Source organism: Macadamia integrifolia, unplaced genomic scaffold, assembly GCF_013358625.1.
Source record: "Macadamia integrifolia cultivar HAES 741 unplaced genomic scaffold, SCU_Mint_v3 scaffold3251, whole genome shotgun sequence".
In the NCBI taxonomy this organism is placed as follows: domain Eukaryota; kingdom Viridiplantae; phylum Streptophyta; class Magnoliopsida; order Proteales; family Proteaceae; genus Macadamia; species Macadamia integrifolia.
In genome coordinates, this window is record NW_024869334.1 from 1 (window position 1) to 16,993 (window position 16,993).

The 16,993-nt window shown below is 38.1% G+C and overlaps 1 long non-coding RNA gene across 1 annotated transcript; it reads left to right on the plus strand.

Moving 5' to 3' along the window:
• The first annotated feature begins 9,737 nt into the window (after positions 1-9,737).
• Positions 9,738-15,446, plus strand: LOC122067942. The gene is made up of 2 exons (XR_006136926.1): positions 9,738-9,873; positions 15,169-15,446. It is a non-coding gene; the product is annotated as an uncharacterized LOC122067942 (long non-coding RNA).
• The last annotated feature ends 1,547 nt before the right edge of the window (positions 15,447-16,993 follow it).

Genomic DNA, 16,993 nt, shown 5'->3' on the forward strand with positions numbered 1-16,993 from the left:
TTTTTTGAACAAAAACAGAATTCACATGAACACATGAACAGTAAATACTATTCATGTGAACAATGTTACACTATTCCGTTAACAATGTTCACTGTTCATAAATCAAATTTTTTTTTAAACAAAAAATATTTTCTTAAAAAAAAAAAACAAGAGGAAAAAGTTCATTATTCTATAAATCGTACACTACTAATCATGGAATAATGAACAAATATTTCTTTTTTTTTAATTGAAAATAAAATTAATGGATCAAATGCACAATATCATGAAATTAAACAGAATGTCTCCCCATCAGTAGGGAGGCTCTGATACCACTGAAGGTACGAAAACGATTTGGATTGTCCCACTGGTAGGGTCAGACATTTAATCAACCATTAATGGAGGAGTTTAGATCATTACTTGAAACTCCACAAGCGCAGAGTCTCCATGCAATCTTAGCCCTTTCATAGTGAGTCCTTCCCACACTACAACTTTACATTCCCTTTGAGTCCAAGCTCCTTCTCAATAGTCAGGGTTTTTACAAAATCCTAATTCCCACTCAATTACTAGTGTAGGGATTTTGTGTGTCCAAGAGAGGAAGATGAGCATGACTATATAAAAGATTAGAGGATTAGAATCCTATATTGTTTTGGTTTTTAGAGTTCATGTATATCTCCAACCAAAATCCCTATTAGTTAGAGTTGTAGATAAACCCAACTTTGGCATAGAGATTTCCTACTTGGAGTCACACTCACAAAACAAATCTTATCATTATTGATAAGATATTAAATAATAAGTAATATAAAAATTCCTTTTTTCTAATAATACTTTTGCCAATCAATTCACTACTTGTTGCAAAGCATACAACACTACATGATTAGTTTAATCCAACTTTCTTATCCTAACTAAAAAGAGTCAGCTATATGGAACTTCTTTCTCCAAGCAATTCTATTTAAAACCCATACTAGCAAATTGTAATTACTAGGGGTTAGCTATATGGAACTTCTTTCTCCAATTAATTAGTTGAGTTGTTTGATCACATCCAGAGCCTAGGGAAGAAAAGAGTCATATATACAACACAGCTTATAGGATCACCTAAGCTTTCTTGTTCTTGATGAGTTCTGTTAAGTTTTGTAAGCCCACCATCTTAAAGAGCACAAAGTGCTCCTCAATGTTGTCTTCTGTCGGGCGAGCTTCGTCGAAGCCATTGGATATAGCATCGACTCTTATAGGTCCAGTTTGAGAGTGTATTGCCATAGGCTTGAAAAAAAACATGCTAATGGCCAGCGTAACTCTGAGTCCTTCGGAGACCAATCTCTTGGAGAATTGGAGAAGTGGGTTAATGTGGCCTTAGCTAGACAAGGTTGGAACTAAAACATGAGCATAATGAGCACTATCTTCATTCTCCATTCTTAGAATTTGTTCGTATGATTCAAGAGGTTCTTATGAGTTATTTATATGACCCAACTAGAGTGGGAAAAGAGTCAATGCTTGCCTTAGCAAAGGGATAGCTCATTAGCTAATTGAGATAAACACTTGGGTTTAGCTTAGCCACTGTTTTAAAACTTCAAATCTGAACAGAATTGGTCAAATCAATCAATTCAGATTAGAATCAACCTTGAAAGTCTCTTCTTATATTTGTGATAAAAGGACTGAGAAACTTGTTGGTTTGATATTCTAGCAGCTTGTGTAATACTCCGGCCCCATTAACCTTGCACGATATTGTCCTCTTTGGCCCATGAGACTCAATGCTTTAAAATGCGTTTGTCATGTTAAGAAGGTTAGAGGTTATTTACTAGCACAATAATCTCTCCCTAGGTGATATGTGACTAAAGTTCCTTCATTGGTCTCCCAAATCCACTAATACTTATCGTATTCTTGGTGGGGACACCTCACCTATCTCCCAAGTAGGTCTGGTACTTGTCGTATTCTTAGATGTCACAACTTTTCCTCTTTCGACATAATATCCCTGATTTGGCCCCACATGCTGTCAGGATCTGCTCTAATATCATTTCCAACGCCCTAGCCCCATTAACCATTTACAATATTGTCCTCTTTGGTCCATGGGGATGTTATGCTGAAAGGGAGGAAGTTGTGATAGCTAAGAATATGACAAGTACCAGACTTGTAAGGGAGATCAATGAGGTGTCTCCACCAAGAATACGACATGTACTAGGGGTTTTGGGAGATCAGTGAGGTTGTGCAACTTTAGTCCCACATCGCCTAGGGAGAGATTATTGGGCTAGTTAATAACCCGTAGCCTCCTTAACATGGCACAATACGTTTTAAAGCATTGAGGCCCATAGGCCAAAGAGGATAATATTGTGCAAGGTTAATGGGGTTGGGGCATTACAAGCTAAGATGAAAAAGAAAGAATACAAAGAAGAGAAGAAAGAGAAGAGATAGAAGGGTTATTGTCCAGTATTGATCAACACTCTAGCTCACAGATACTTGGGTGATAAGATTTCCACATCAGCATCACAATCTCACATGTGATATCAAGCTCCACAAGATCTCAAATTTCTTATTATCCTATCTTCTATAGTTGGAAACATAGAAATTGTGTATTGTTACTCTTGGAAGAATCAGATTGTAATCCAATCTTCCATAGGTAACTAAATCAATCTATTATCTCATGTACTCATGTATATATACTATTACCTATTAAATGAAACACAAGACATATTCTCTCATTCAATATGGTATCAAGAGCCTAATAGGCCATCGCCCCTCTCTCTCCCTTTTTTTTTTCTCTCCTCTCTTCCTCTATCTCATCACCATGTCATAGGAACTTCCTACCATTGAAGCTTCTTCCCCTTCTTCTACTCCCAAGTCCTCCCAACTTGCAATCATGGGTGCTCATCACTTTGTCTCAATAAAACTCACGTCCAAGAATTTTCTATTTTGGCGTGCTCAAATACGGCCCTTTCTCAAGGGATAAAAATTGTTTGGCCATCTCGATGGCACTAAACCCAGACCCACAGATCTCACTACTGCCTCTGAATGGGATGACCAAGACTCTTTGATAATGAGTCTTCTTATCTCTTCTTTATCTGAGAATCTCTCCCTCTCATCATCGACAAAGATACGAGCAAAGAAATCTGGGACTCTCTCTGCACTGCCTATGGCTCTGCATCGAATACCAGGATTATGTCACTCATTCTTGCACTTCAGGATCTCTCTCAGAAGTCTGACGAATCTGTCACCAGTCTTATGCAATGAGCCAAATCTCTCTCTAACGAGCTCGCTACTACTAGCTCCCTCTGACACAGACTAACCTCTGTCTCTATATTCTCCCTGCTCTTCGTAATGATCTTTGTGACATAGTTCCAACCTTCCTCGCGCATTCTGAACCATTAGCCTATTCTGATCTACTTGGCATGCTTCTCAGCCTTGAGTTCATGAATTAGGCCTTTGCTCGCCTTACATCTGGCATTGATCCTCCACCATCCACGGATTCTCCTTCAGCAAACACCGCTCAGCGTGACACCTCTTCCACCTCTACCTCCTCTCAATCTGGGAAAGGTGCCGTGGTGGTCTTGGTGGCCGTTTTCACCAGTAAGGTACACATATGTGGTGCTCCATTTGCAACCGAACTAATCACAACACCAATACCTGTTACTATTGTCCTCCCTCTTACCCCGGCTATCCCTCACCTCAACCCTACCATACCTTTAATCCCACCCCTTGGCTAGCTGCTCACTTCACCTCCAACCCGCCCCTACTACCTACTACCTACTCCCTCCTACCCACCATACTATCAACCATCCACCGCCCTCACTTGGTACCCCGACACTGGTGCAATCCATCACGTGACTCCTAACATCCATTCTCTATCCTCTTATGATGGCTATAATGGCAATGATCGACTGCAAGTTGGTAACAGTAAGGGCCTCACCATATCCAGTATTGGTTCTTCTTCCTTACCCTCTCTCTTCTTCTCATTCCTTTAATTTATGTGATGTATTGCATGTTCCCTCAGCTCTTTGCTCGTGACAATAATGTCTTTTTTGAGTTTCACCCCTCTCACTTCTTTGTGAAGGATCAGGTAACCAAGAGGATTCTTCTTTCAGGACCGAGTAGTGGCGTTCTTTACACTCTCTCTTGTCTACCTTCTTCCCCTGTTGCTCACGTTGCTACATGCGCTTCTCTCCATGGTTGGCATCAAAGACTTGGTCACCCTCATACTGACTTTCTCAGATTCATGATTGGCGCTAATGACTTGCCATGTCTCTCCACCAAGCTTCCCTCTGTGTGTCCTACTTGCCAATTGGCCAAAGCCAGTAGATTATCTTTAAAGCAAACTTTCTCTCATAGTTTATTTCCTTTAGATCTGGTTCATAGTGATGTATGGGGACCATCTTCCACTTTATCTGATGATGGTCACCGGTATTTTGTTATTTTTATTGATGATAACACTAGATTCATTTGGTTTTATCCTCTTAACTTAAAATCTGAATTTTTCTCGGTTTTTCAATGATTTCAAGCGATGGTTGAAAGGTAATTTTCTAGAAAAATAAATGCTATTCAAACTGATTAGGGTGGGGAATACCGCTCTCTCCCCCAATTTTTTCGATCCCTTGGCATTGCCCATCGCTTGTCTTACCCTCACACGTATGAACAACAAGGTTTTGTTGAACGCCGACATAGACACATTGTTGAGACCGGCCTTACCATGCTTGCTCAAGCCTCCATTGGTCAATGCTTTTGGCATTTTGCCTTTGAATCTGCAGTATATCTCATTAATAGAATGCCAACCCGGGTTTCAAATAATGTTTCCCCCTTTCAATTGGTACATCACAGGACACCTGACTACTCTTTTCTTCGTGTTTTCGGTTGTCTATGCTTCCCTTATCTCCGTCCTTATAATCACCATAAAATGGATTTTGGCTCTGTTCCATATGTTTTTCTTGGTTACTCTCCTTCTCATGTAGGGAATAGGTGTCTCGATCTCTCTGCCAATAGAACATACATCACTAGTCACGTTCATTTTGACGAGTGTATTTCCCTTTGCTTCTCTGCCTCCTGTGGTTCCCTCTCCCCTGGTCCCACCATCTTCTCCCTGGGCTTCTGCCCCTAATAAGGTTCCATTTCATGGTAATCCCTTACCAACACCGCCCCCCTCTCTCCATTGTCTCTATCGCCTGTCACCCCCCATCTTCCCAAACCCCTCCATCTCACACTTCCTCCTCATCGCCCTCCCCTACTTCCACAACCCGCACTCGACCACTAAGGGAACTCTATAATGCCCTAACACCAAATCCTTCCCTCCCACCCTCTACCTCCACCGTCCCCAATCCTAACCCGGCCCCACCTTCCCTACCACCTGCTCCCCCAGCACGCCTTCACCCTATGCACCTGCGCTCTCACAAACAACACCCTACCCCACATGCTACTGCTCCTGCCATACCTGAACCAACTTGTTTCTCTGAAGCAAATACCTCAATGGCGCCTTGCCATAGCTGAGGAGTTTAATGCACTCATAAAAAATGACACCTGGTCCCTCATCCCACGCCTGCCCCACATGAACCTTGTCTGATGCAAATGGGTATGCCGCATTAAGCGCAAAGCAGATGGGTCCTTGAAATGGTGTAAGGCTTGGTTAGTCGCAAAAGGGTTTCACCAGCAGCACGGGATTGATTATACCGATACATTTAGCCTAGTGGTTAAGGCCACCACTGTTCGCTTCATACTTTCTATAGCTATCTCTCAAGGCCTATCGCTCTGCCAACTTGATGTCCATAATGCATTCCTGCATGGTCACCTCACAGAAGAGGTGTTTATGACTCAACCCCAGGGTTTTGCAGACCCCAATCAACCTAATCATGTGTGTCACTTACATAGGTCCTTGTATGGCCTCAAACAGGCCCCTCGAGCGTGGTTTCACAGGCTCTCCACGTTCCTCCTTCATTTGGGTTTTGTTGCATCACGGAATGATTCATCTTTATTCATTTACAAATCTAATGGCCATCTCCTGTATCTTTTGGTTTATGTTGATGACATACTTGTCATAGGCAATTCGTCAGCACAGGTCACTACTCTAATTACCAAACTTGCAGCTGAATTTTCTATCAAAGATCTTGGCCCCTTAGGTTTCTTTTTGGGCATTGAGGCAGTACCACAACCCAATGGTATTCTTCTTTGTCAGTCTAGGTATATCCATGACCTACTGGCACGCTCAGGCATGACTGATTGCAAACCGGTTCACACTCGTATGGCTGTGACAAAACCGACATCGCCTTTAGGGGTTGCACCCTTTGATGATCCAATTTGCTATCACTCCATTGTGGGCGCCTTACGGTATGTGACCCTTACCCGTCCATATGTGGCTTTCGCTGTGAATAGGGCGTGCCAACATATGCATGACCCAACTATGGATCACTGGAGTCATGTCAAGCGCATTCTCCGATATCTCAAGGAAAGTTGCTCCCATGGTCTCTTGGTTGAGCGCTCTTCCAAGGCCACGCTCCAGGCCTTCTCAGATGCCGATTGGACTAGTACCAGTTCTGATCGTCGGTCCACTAGTGCTTACGCCATCTACCTTGGGCCAAACCTGATCTCCTGATCCTCTCGCAAATAGAAAACTGTGGCTCGTTCCTCAACTGAAGCTGAGTACAAAGCATTAGCAGATGCCTCTGCCGAACTCATATGGTTGGAATCTCTATTTCAAGAATTGAGATTTCCTATTCAAGGCCCCCCAATCCTGTGGTGTGATAATATAGGTGCCACATATTTATCGGCCAATCCGGTGCTCCATGCTCGCACCAAACATGTAGAGATTGATTTTCACTTTGTTCATGAGCATGTGGCCGATCGTTAGCTGAATGTGCAATTTATCTCCACAACTGATCAGGTCACTGATGCTCTCACTAAACCTCTTGCCACCGCTTGATTCCAGTTCCTGAGGGACAAGTTGAAGGTTCAGTCTCCTCTACCTACAACTTGAGGGGGTGTATTATCCAATATTGATCAATGCTCTATCTCATAGATACTTGGGTGATAAGATTTCCACATTAGCATCGCAATCTCACATGTGATATCAAGCTCCACAAAATCTCATATTTCTTATTATCCAATCTTCTATAGTTGGAAACATAGAAATTGTGTATTGTTACTCTTGGAAGAGTCAGATTGTAATCCGATCTTCCATAGGTAACTAAATCAATCTATTATCTCATGTACTCATGTATATATACTATTACCTAGTAAATGAAACACAAGACATATTCTCTCATTCAATAAGGGTTATTTTAGGACTATGAATAGTATTGTGAACATTAAAATGAATAAAAAAGAAGAGAAAAACAAGGAGGGTATGGGGAGAAGAGCTCACAACTCACACATTTTCACAAGATAAAATTATATTAACTGTGTAATTTGATAGGGATGGTAACATCTTTATATAACAAAACTCAATAATAGAAATCTACTTGTGAACAATTGATACTTGTGAAATGTATGGAACTTTTATAGATCTTTAACTAGAACTTGATTAGTATTTTTTATTTTTCCAGGTACTTGCAAGGATCTTGTCTTCTACTTACCGACTCGGGGATTGACCTAGCTACCATGATGTATGAACTTTTATTTTGAAAAACTTATTATGTTACTATGTTACTATGGATATAGGATTTTTTTTGTCTTTGTGATGACAATCTAGTTTGTTACATACCTTATTCCAACTGAACTTTTGTAAGGAATGGATAGCCATTTATCAGATTCTTATATATTGTCTTGTGAAAATCTATTAATTTTTATTGAGGATATAGGATTTTTTTGTCTCCAATATGACAATTTACATATTTTGTTCCAACTAAACTTTTGTAGGGAATGGATAGCCATTTATGAGATTCTTATGTATTGCCTTGTGAAAATCTATTAATTTTTATTGATATCTAGGATGAGAACAAAGAATGTAAGCATTTGCTTCAACAAGTTACATAATGAGATAAATAAACAATGATATGTAATTAAAAAAAAAAAAAAAACATTTAGCGGTGTTTACTAATAAAAGCCACAATATGGCTTTTGTTTTAAAATAAAAAGCACTACTTGTAATGGTGTTTACTAACACATACCACTATATTTTCATTTATATAAATATATATATATATATATATATTTAGCGGCGTTTAGTAATAAACGCCACTTTATGCACCCGCGTTCATTAGTTAACAACGTTGGAATGCCTTTTATAAAGGCGGATGTAACATGATAGCGACGTTAAAATAAATGGCGTTGTATATAATATTTTAGCGGCATTTATTTATAAATGCCACCGATGAGATTTTACGTGGGTGCTTACCAAAAATTCTGTAGTTCTTTTGCGGGAGTGGATATAGCGGTGTATGGGTGGCGTTTTCTATGAACGCCATCATAGACCACTTTTCTTGTAGTGAGGTCCTTATTGTTGCAGTTGTGCATTATAAGTTTATGGTGTACCAAAAGGTTGATGCCGACATAGGCTATATATCAATGCGCTCATTGTATAGTGTTTTGTTGTAGATGGAAGAGATGCTAAATGTGGTATCCACTTCCCTAAAAGGAGAACATCTAGAAGAGAGTTATCTGATTATGATAGAACAAAAATTCTGTAACAAGTGTTAGGATTGTAAATTGTTCTAAAATTGATTTATATATTATTATAAATATATAATTATATTTTAAAAAGTATTTATATCCAATTACTAGTTGACTCTCTAATGTTAGTCATTCAACGAATTAAGGTTTTTGGCAAGGTCTGTTTCGATTCCCATAAATCCGTTATGTAATAAGGACTAAAATGTAATGAAATTTCAATCACTTGGGGGTTTAATGGTTACATCCTGCAAGAATTGTCCTTTTTCATAATGACGTACAAGCTATGAGATCCCAACACTTGGTCCAATCGTAGCCGTCGATTTTGAAGTTGCTCAGTTATTAATATGATGGTAATAGAAATCCTAATTATACTCTTGTGAAATAAGAATTCTGATTGAGTGGAGAAAGGGAGAGAGAGAGTCTCTCCCCATAAGGGTTTGGTCATTGAAGGATCTTCTTCTAGCCAAAGGTAACCCTAATCCCTCACTATTGATTGCTTGTTTAGAAAATTCCTAGCATATGCAAGGAGACATTTTTTACGATTAAATATTAATATGACATTCCGCATTCCTAACAAATGGTATTAGAGCAAACCTCCTTAAATATTACTATTTTTCTATGTAGTGGTGGAGATATCTCTCCGTCAATGCTTCAATTCTTTACTTGGTAGGATTTCTGGGCTAATATTAACGATTATAAAATAAGTTTTTGTTTCTTTGATGTTGATCCCATACAGATATGGTTGAGAATAGTGTGCTAGTATTGCCATGAACAGCCATGGCCCCCTGCAACAAGATCATGGTCCTTTGTAGCGTTGCAGGCATATAGCCCAAGGCACTCCCAACCCTTGGATATACGCTGCAGGCGTGTAGTGCTACAAAGGATCTAGTTCCATGTAACACAACCCGAAGACCATTCGTAACTTAAATTCTGTTGACTTAGGGCCAGAAATTTCCTGCCCTGACCCACCCTCAGGGCCAAAAGTCTTAGCCCAGGCCTTGTTTGTGCTTAGAGCGAGCTAGGGCGGGTTTGGGCCAATAAGGCAAAACTTGCAGCCCTAACGCTACTTGATCACACCACTTGGTCCAATCACACCCATTGGTTTTAAAGAGACTTAGATATAAATAAGATAGCAATGAAAACCCTAATTAGACTTTTGTGAACGAAGAATTGAGAATTGAGTGGCCGTGACGAAGAAAGGAAAAGAGAGTCCCTCCCTATACGGGTTTTGCCATTGAAGGAGCTTCTTCTACCAAGTAGTGATGGGTTTAATCAGTGTTGTTTTCCTTCAGCAGATTTCTATTTGTGAATCTAAAGGTAACACTAACCCTTCGTTGATTGATTGGAAAATACCCTATCTTATGTAATGATGCGTTCTTGATGGTCAAATATCCCTCGTAAATGTTAAGGTTTTGCCCAGTGATTGAGATGCCTCTCGTTTGTCAATCATACAATCCCTTGTTTGGTTAAGATTTCCTGGCTAACATCACCAATGGCATGATAAGTTTTTGTTTCTTTGATATTGATCCCATACGGATATAGTTGAGAACGAATCAGGGTCCTCTGTTGTGTTATAGGGCGTGTAACACAGATCTAACGGCTGGGAGCCCTCAAACACGCAGACTAAGGCGCTACGTGACCTGTGGCAATCCCAACCTTTGGATCTGCGGTTCCCACGAAACACAACCTTGCACAAGCCAAAGACCATGGCGACTTAATTTCTGTACTGTTATGAATAGTATACCTCTTCATTGTTTTGTTTATTCTGAACCTTTTGCACATGTTACAGTGGTTGAAAAAAAAAAAAAAAAGGGATGGCTCACACTTCTCCATCCCTTCTTCATCATTGCTGCTTTCCGGGCAGCCCCCATCGCCCTCCTCACTGTGGTTGTGATCAGCAGTATTTGAAAAAAAAAAAGACTTGGCGGCAGAGAGAGAGGTTAGGGTTTTAGAAACTCAAATTGTAAAAGACACTTCTGCCCTCAATTTTAAGTCATGGGTTTGAAAAGGTTTTGAGTTAAAAATGTGATGGGCTGGGCTTGCTTTTTTTAACGATAAAAGAAGTTATTTGGGTTCTGATTTAGGATGGGCTTGGGCTCAGGTTTGGATAATTAGAGGGTTGGGATTTAAATAATAAAAAAAAGTCAAGTTTTCTTCTTTAAAACTTTAAGGCCCTTTTGGGTTTTGAAAAAAAAAAAAAAAAAGGCCCTTTTGGGTAGTTTTATTCTGTTTTTAGGTCCAGCCAAACCAAAACCCAAATGGTCTGTCCAGCCTGACCCAAGCGGTTCTATCCATATTTTATTTTATTTTGGCCCATTTTAAAAACTGGTTTTAACTTTTTTTTTTTTTTTTTTTTTTTTTAAACCAGTTTTTGGTCTCACTTTAAAGCTTTGTTCTAAGACTTTACCCTGCCTATGTGTGGACCCATTTTACCCTATGCCGTGAGCCCTACTTATGGGGCAGACGTACATTATTTTATTATTATTTTTAACATAAAAATGTTTAATGTTAAAGAATAACCTAGGGGTATTTTTTGCGGGCTTGTAAATGTGATTTGTGGTTAATGACTTTGATATTAGTGATTTTGTGCGATACTTGCTTCTACTTGACGTGTTACATTTATAAAAATTGAGATTATGAGATTTACGGATATGCCATTAAAACTCTACTTTAACCCACTAATAGTTAATGGGTGATAAATTTAAATTGTCAATTTATAATTTGGATTTGAAGGATTGCCTTTGTATTTAAATAATTGGAATGGACAATGTTATGGGATTTTATTTGAATAGATGTGTATGAGATGCATGTTACAATGTGTATATGATGTATGTCGTAGATGGATGACATTCTCTCTCTTCGTGATCCCTTTCGCTCTCTCTCTCTCTCTTTCGTTGTCCCTTTTGTTGAATATTATGTACTCTTCTTGAGCTGTCCAAATGGTGGATTGATTTCTCGAAGTTTATGTAATTGTGATGCTATTTTTTATATTTAATTAAGACATGCTGATATTGGTCATTATACGAATTAAGGATTTTGGTGGTTTATGTTTTCAATCCCATGTTCGTTATGTGTTGTTAAATGTAGAGAGATTAAAATGTAAAGAAATTTCTGTACTTTGGCTGAAATGGTTACATTTTGCATGGATTGTCATTTTTTTTAATAACGGGCAAGTTGTAAGATCACCCTACTAGATCTCATCACTTGGCCTAATCACAACTGTTGATTTTAAAGAAGTTCAATTATAAATATGATGGAAATGGAAAACCCTAATTAGACTTTTGTGAATCAAGAATTCAGATTTAGTTGTCATTGTAGAGAGAGAAAGATAGATTCTCTCCTCCATAAGGGTTTCACCATGGAAGGAGTTTCTTCCAGTGGGCGGTGACGGTTTCAAGTGCTGCTTTCCTTCAAAGGATTTCCCTTTGTGAATATATAGTTAAACCTAACCTTTCTCTATTGATTGATTGTAAAATACCCTAACGCATGCGAGAAGATACTAGATGGTCAAATATTAATTTGGCAGTCCGCATTCCCAACAAAATGAGGGGCTACTAAGGTACTCAAGTGTGAACTAATCTCCTGTAAAAGGAAGCTAAATTATGAAAACTTCAGCCTTCATGCACATCAGTTGGAGTTAATTATTCTTATATCACCATAATATTGGCTCCATCTATTGACATTCCATCACCGAAGACATTAAATCCCAAAGATAATATTTAAGACTCCATGAAATAGTACATTTTTAAACATGTATTATTGTCTCAACACACACAATACATCTTGACAATGTTACAAATGCTCATTAGTACTTTACTTTAAATTTTTTTTACTTTTTCTAGGAGGAGGGAACCTCTGTACCCACCCTAAGATAAGATCCCATAGATGAGATTGGGTAGAGAAAACAATTTTAATCAAGGTAAGCTCTTTACTAGGTAGGTTCCTGTACAAGAGACATACTTAAATTTAAAAATAAAACAAATATAAAAGGAGGACGTGTCATTCTTGCCTTGGCTGCAATAAAAAAGTGGTCCTTATTTTAACTTGATGTGAATAATGCCTTTCTCCACGGAGATCTGCAAGATTTTCTGTTCAACCTCCTCCAACTCTTGGCTTAGTCAATTGCTTCTTCTCCAAGTGTAAACACTGAATTTGTTAACCAAAACATTTGTAAATGAACTTGTAGCCCTCTCTTCCTTTGTTCAAAGACACCTCAGCGTTCCTATGAACCTTAAAATTGTGATTTTCAAGTTCTGTTTTCTCTATCCTCTCACGGGTAGTCCCTTGATAGTCCCTCTGTGGCCCAAACCCTTCGAGAAGGTTCGAAAGTCAGGGGAATCTTAGAAAAGTCCAGTGAGACAGGAAAACACCTAAAACTCTGTGAAAGCTATTATTGTTAGCTGAGATCAAATTTGCAAACCAAAAGAAGAAGGCAGTCTTGGCATTTGGAGGCTGTGAGCTGTCAAATCAATATTATGCAAATGGTGTGAAAATTAAAAATGAAAACTTGATTTCAAGCAGAATTCAAAAGTACCCTCTTCATCTAGGATAAAGGATCAGTAAGGAAGGGGTATAGAGCATCATCCATTTGGCAGGGGGTTAGAAGGTTGTGAAGCTTTGTGTCAGCAAATGAAAGTTAGATCGTGGGCAACAGTAGGACAATAAATTTTTGGAAGGACATATGGATGGGACCTTCTTCAATTGAGGAGATTACAGATTTGGAAAGAGAATGTTTTCTATAACTCTACTGCTAAGATGACTGATTTCATTTCAAATGTTGAATGGAGTCTTCTTCAAGTAGGTAAACAATGATGAATAAGGTATACCAAACAATGAAATCGGTTAAACTCCCTGATTACCTAGTTAATGATCGATGTTATTGGAGTTTGACTCCTTTAGGTAGATTCTCTATGTTGTCGGCATGGTCGGAGATTAGAAAATGCTGCCTTAATATCTCTTGGGATTTTTTTATATGGTGTAAGAAATTATAGCCGTGATATGTGGGCACTATTATTGCTTGTCAATTATAGAAAACAAAGAGTATTCCATAAATGTTTTTCTTCTGCCAAGATTTTACTAAGCACGTTAATTGAGTTTTATATATAAAACCTTCCTTATCTATTAACCATACATATCAATTTGGTTTCAGAAAGAATTATTTCTATTAAGATTCTATGGGCAGCTATTCATATCCCTTTTCTTTCCTCCAGTGTTTCATATTAGCATCAGTCATCATTTTGGTTGATTTTTATAATGTTAGAATGTTCTATAGTTCATAAGTTTTTAGAGCAAATGCTAGTTTCTAATATCAACAAGATGCATTTGATAATTGTGGTTTGTGTCATTAATATCTATATAAAGTATTTTTACTATTCGTAATTTTACTTTTATTAGCAAAATGATAATCATCAAAGATTGCAGTCAAAGATTTATTTAAATATCTCTCCTTAAGCTGCGGTAATAAACCATAGTAATGGTGGTACTACCAGGCTAAATTGTATCTATTAGAGGCAGTTTCAATTGTCTCTAATTCAAGAAACATGAACAGTTGTATAAAACCAACTTTAGTCCTTTTCGAGTGACGAATTAGAAGTGGTTTGTGGCAGGTGAAATTATTGCCTGTAAAACCATTGGTGGTGATAATTTTAGCTTTAACGGCGGTTTTCTATCACCTTGAAAGCTCTTTTTTTTTTTTTTGTGAATACCTCTAAGCTCTAATTTCTTGTAGTGTACTAATAACATCATTCTTAATTAAAGGCCAAATCAAACCATGTTTATCAATACTCCTCCTTTTTAAGAATGTCAGAATGATTCTCATCGTAAGCCATATATATCGAATATGTAAAATAAAATAAATCATAATAAGAAATAAGTTTGACATATTTAATTTTACCATAGACAATTAAGAAATTTTTTTAACTTAAACTCTTTCTCACCCTATCAATAAGAGGAGTAATGCTCTTTTCGAAGATTCCCAAAGAAAATTCAGTTCCCAACGTCATTGAGATTGATTTGTATTTTTGTTCCCTCTTCTCCTTCCATGTTTTCTTACAATATTTTATTACACATAATTATTTTCTAAGTGATTGAAATATTTGGTTTTAGAAAGAAGCTAATCACTAGCTAGAGATATTTATGAATAAAATGAGATTTAACATATTCTAAAACCTAAAAAGTTCTTAAATCAATTTGTTATTTAGAGATACATTACATTATCGAAGGCATCTTGACCTTCATAGTCAATGCTCATGACTAGCCTACAAGAAGCTTGGTTCAATAGTAGAAGACAACTTTGTGGGTGTGACCCATTGTAAAAATGATAATGATATACAACTATACAAGCACATGGTTAGAAACTCTAGAGTTGGGCCTCACTTTTGTAGGTAAAATGTGGCATTAAAGGCTAGGCATGACACTCGCCACCATAACCCAACATAGCCCATGAACCTTATGATGTAAAACATATGTTATTAATAAGAAATGGACAATTTTTTTTACCATTCATCCTATTTGCCGCATTTCTAGCATGCAAGAAGTATGTGATGGTCTTTCATTTTTACTACAGCCTTGATAAAATAATTTTTTTCATTCACATTCAATATTTTTTTGCAGGTATGTCCCAAAATATGGCAAATGCATTACTAGAGAAGTGATGGAGGATTACTGTTTCTAATGTGTTAAGAAGTACGAATAAAAATACGGAAAGCTATACGATCGAATCAACGATTTACCAGATGTGGTACGTGAGATTTACTCTTTGTTATATAAGGGAATAAAAATGGATACACAAATAGACCTTTTCATACTAAATCGCCTATTTTTTTTTATTGCTGATTTTGGCTATGTCATTAATTTGACTCTTTATTAATTTACAGGTATGTTAGCTATCATAGCAAGGCATATGGTCCTAACCACAGAGTTGACTCTAGGTTGTGCTTATGAGGAGAAACATTGGATCTTGAGAGTGCCCACAGCATGAGGAGAAACATTGGATCCTCAATGTTGCTCTCTTGAGTTCTGTATCTGTCTTACTCTTAGCTTCTTCTCTTCCCTTCCCCCTTAAAGGACCAAACCCTGTGTAGTCTTACTAATCGGAGTAGGATATATTCAAGTTCTTCGAATAAGATCTCTTTCCATGGCTAGAGAAGTAGCTATTAGGGTTACTGCTCTTACTTTTGGTATAGTAAGTCTTTAGTTGATCGAGGTGATCTCGCACAATGAATGCCTTGGTTTAGCTTCTTTCTTATATTTCCATCCCTTTCCATCCATCATACTGCAGCATATGAAGCTCATCCCTTCCTTCCTCACCTTACTTCTTCAACCTTGGGTCACTTTTCCTTTCCTGAGATTGAATTGATAATCGGAGGTGATAGCTTATAATCATCTTCCAAGATGGATCCATTCAATGAAAGACCACATTATCAATTTGATTGAGTCTATTTAGGATTGTTTGTCTTTGTGCGAATTGCTTTCTCTATTGATGGCCATGCCGAAGGTGGAAAAGTGATTTGAAATCTATGTTGCATTTGCTTTCTAGGTATGCCTGGATGTTATTCATGTATTTCTATTCCATCTTTATATATTTACAAGTCAGCCAATGAATTTTGTAGATATTGAAAATGTCGGAACAACAACTGATTCCAAAAATATTTATTTGTGAAAGGGTGAGATATAGTTTGGAGCTACTGCGGCAAAGATATTGATATTATCGATAATATAATCAATCATAGTTTTAGAAGTTTGAGGTCGATCAAATTAGCAGGTCATATTCTCATAATCGAGATCCAGTAGTTCTGTCTTGTATCAAAAAATATTTTCTCCCACCAGTCGAATTTATTGGAGCTTTAGCCACCATTCAAGATTTGTTGCAATTCTACGTCCAAGCCACATTCCTTTTTCATCAATTGATACCTCTTCATTGAGTGTGTTGAAACAGGTTCACTTAGAATTGCAACTTTTTTTCAATCAATATTTGTGTTACACCCGTGCCCTAATTTGGTCTAATTTGAAACTGTTGTGACAGGCCTCGAATCAAAGATAGGAAGTACGATCGGGTTTTGGCTTATGGCTACGCATTACCGAAGGGGTAGAGATGACCCCACATGTTCGTGCATTGCGTGCCTATCTAACTGGAGGGGATTCATACCTTTCGATCCCAGATGGCAAGTGACCCGACTCTCCACACTTGAATTCCGGCACATAAAATATTGCTAAATAGCCTTGAGCATGTCAGTGGGAAACCACCTGTGCGAGACCAACCATGGGACAGCAAGCTGTCTTGACCACCAATACAAGCCACTAGAAGTAGCCTAGGCCTGGATCCGATGCCTGTTTTCGATGGGTTGACAGGATGCTGTCGGGGTTTCGATGCCCGTGGTTCTCGCCACTCGCATCGTAAATGACTCCGAATGATCCCAAATCATCCTCCACATCTTCC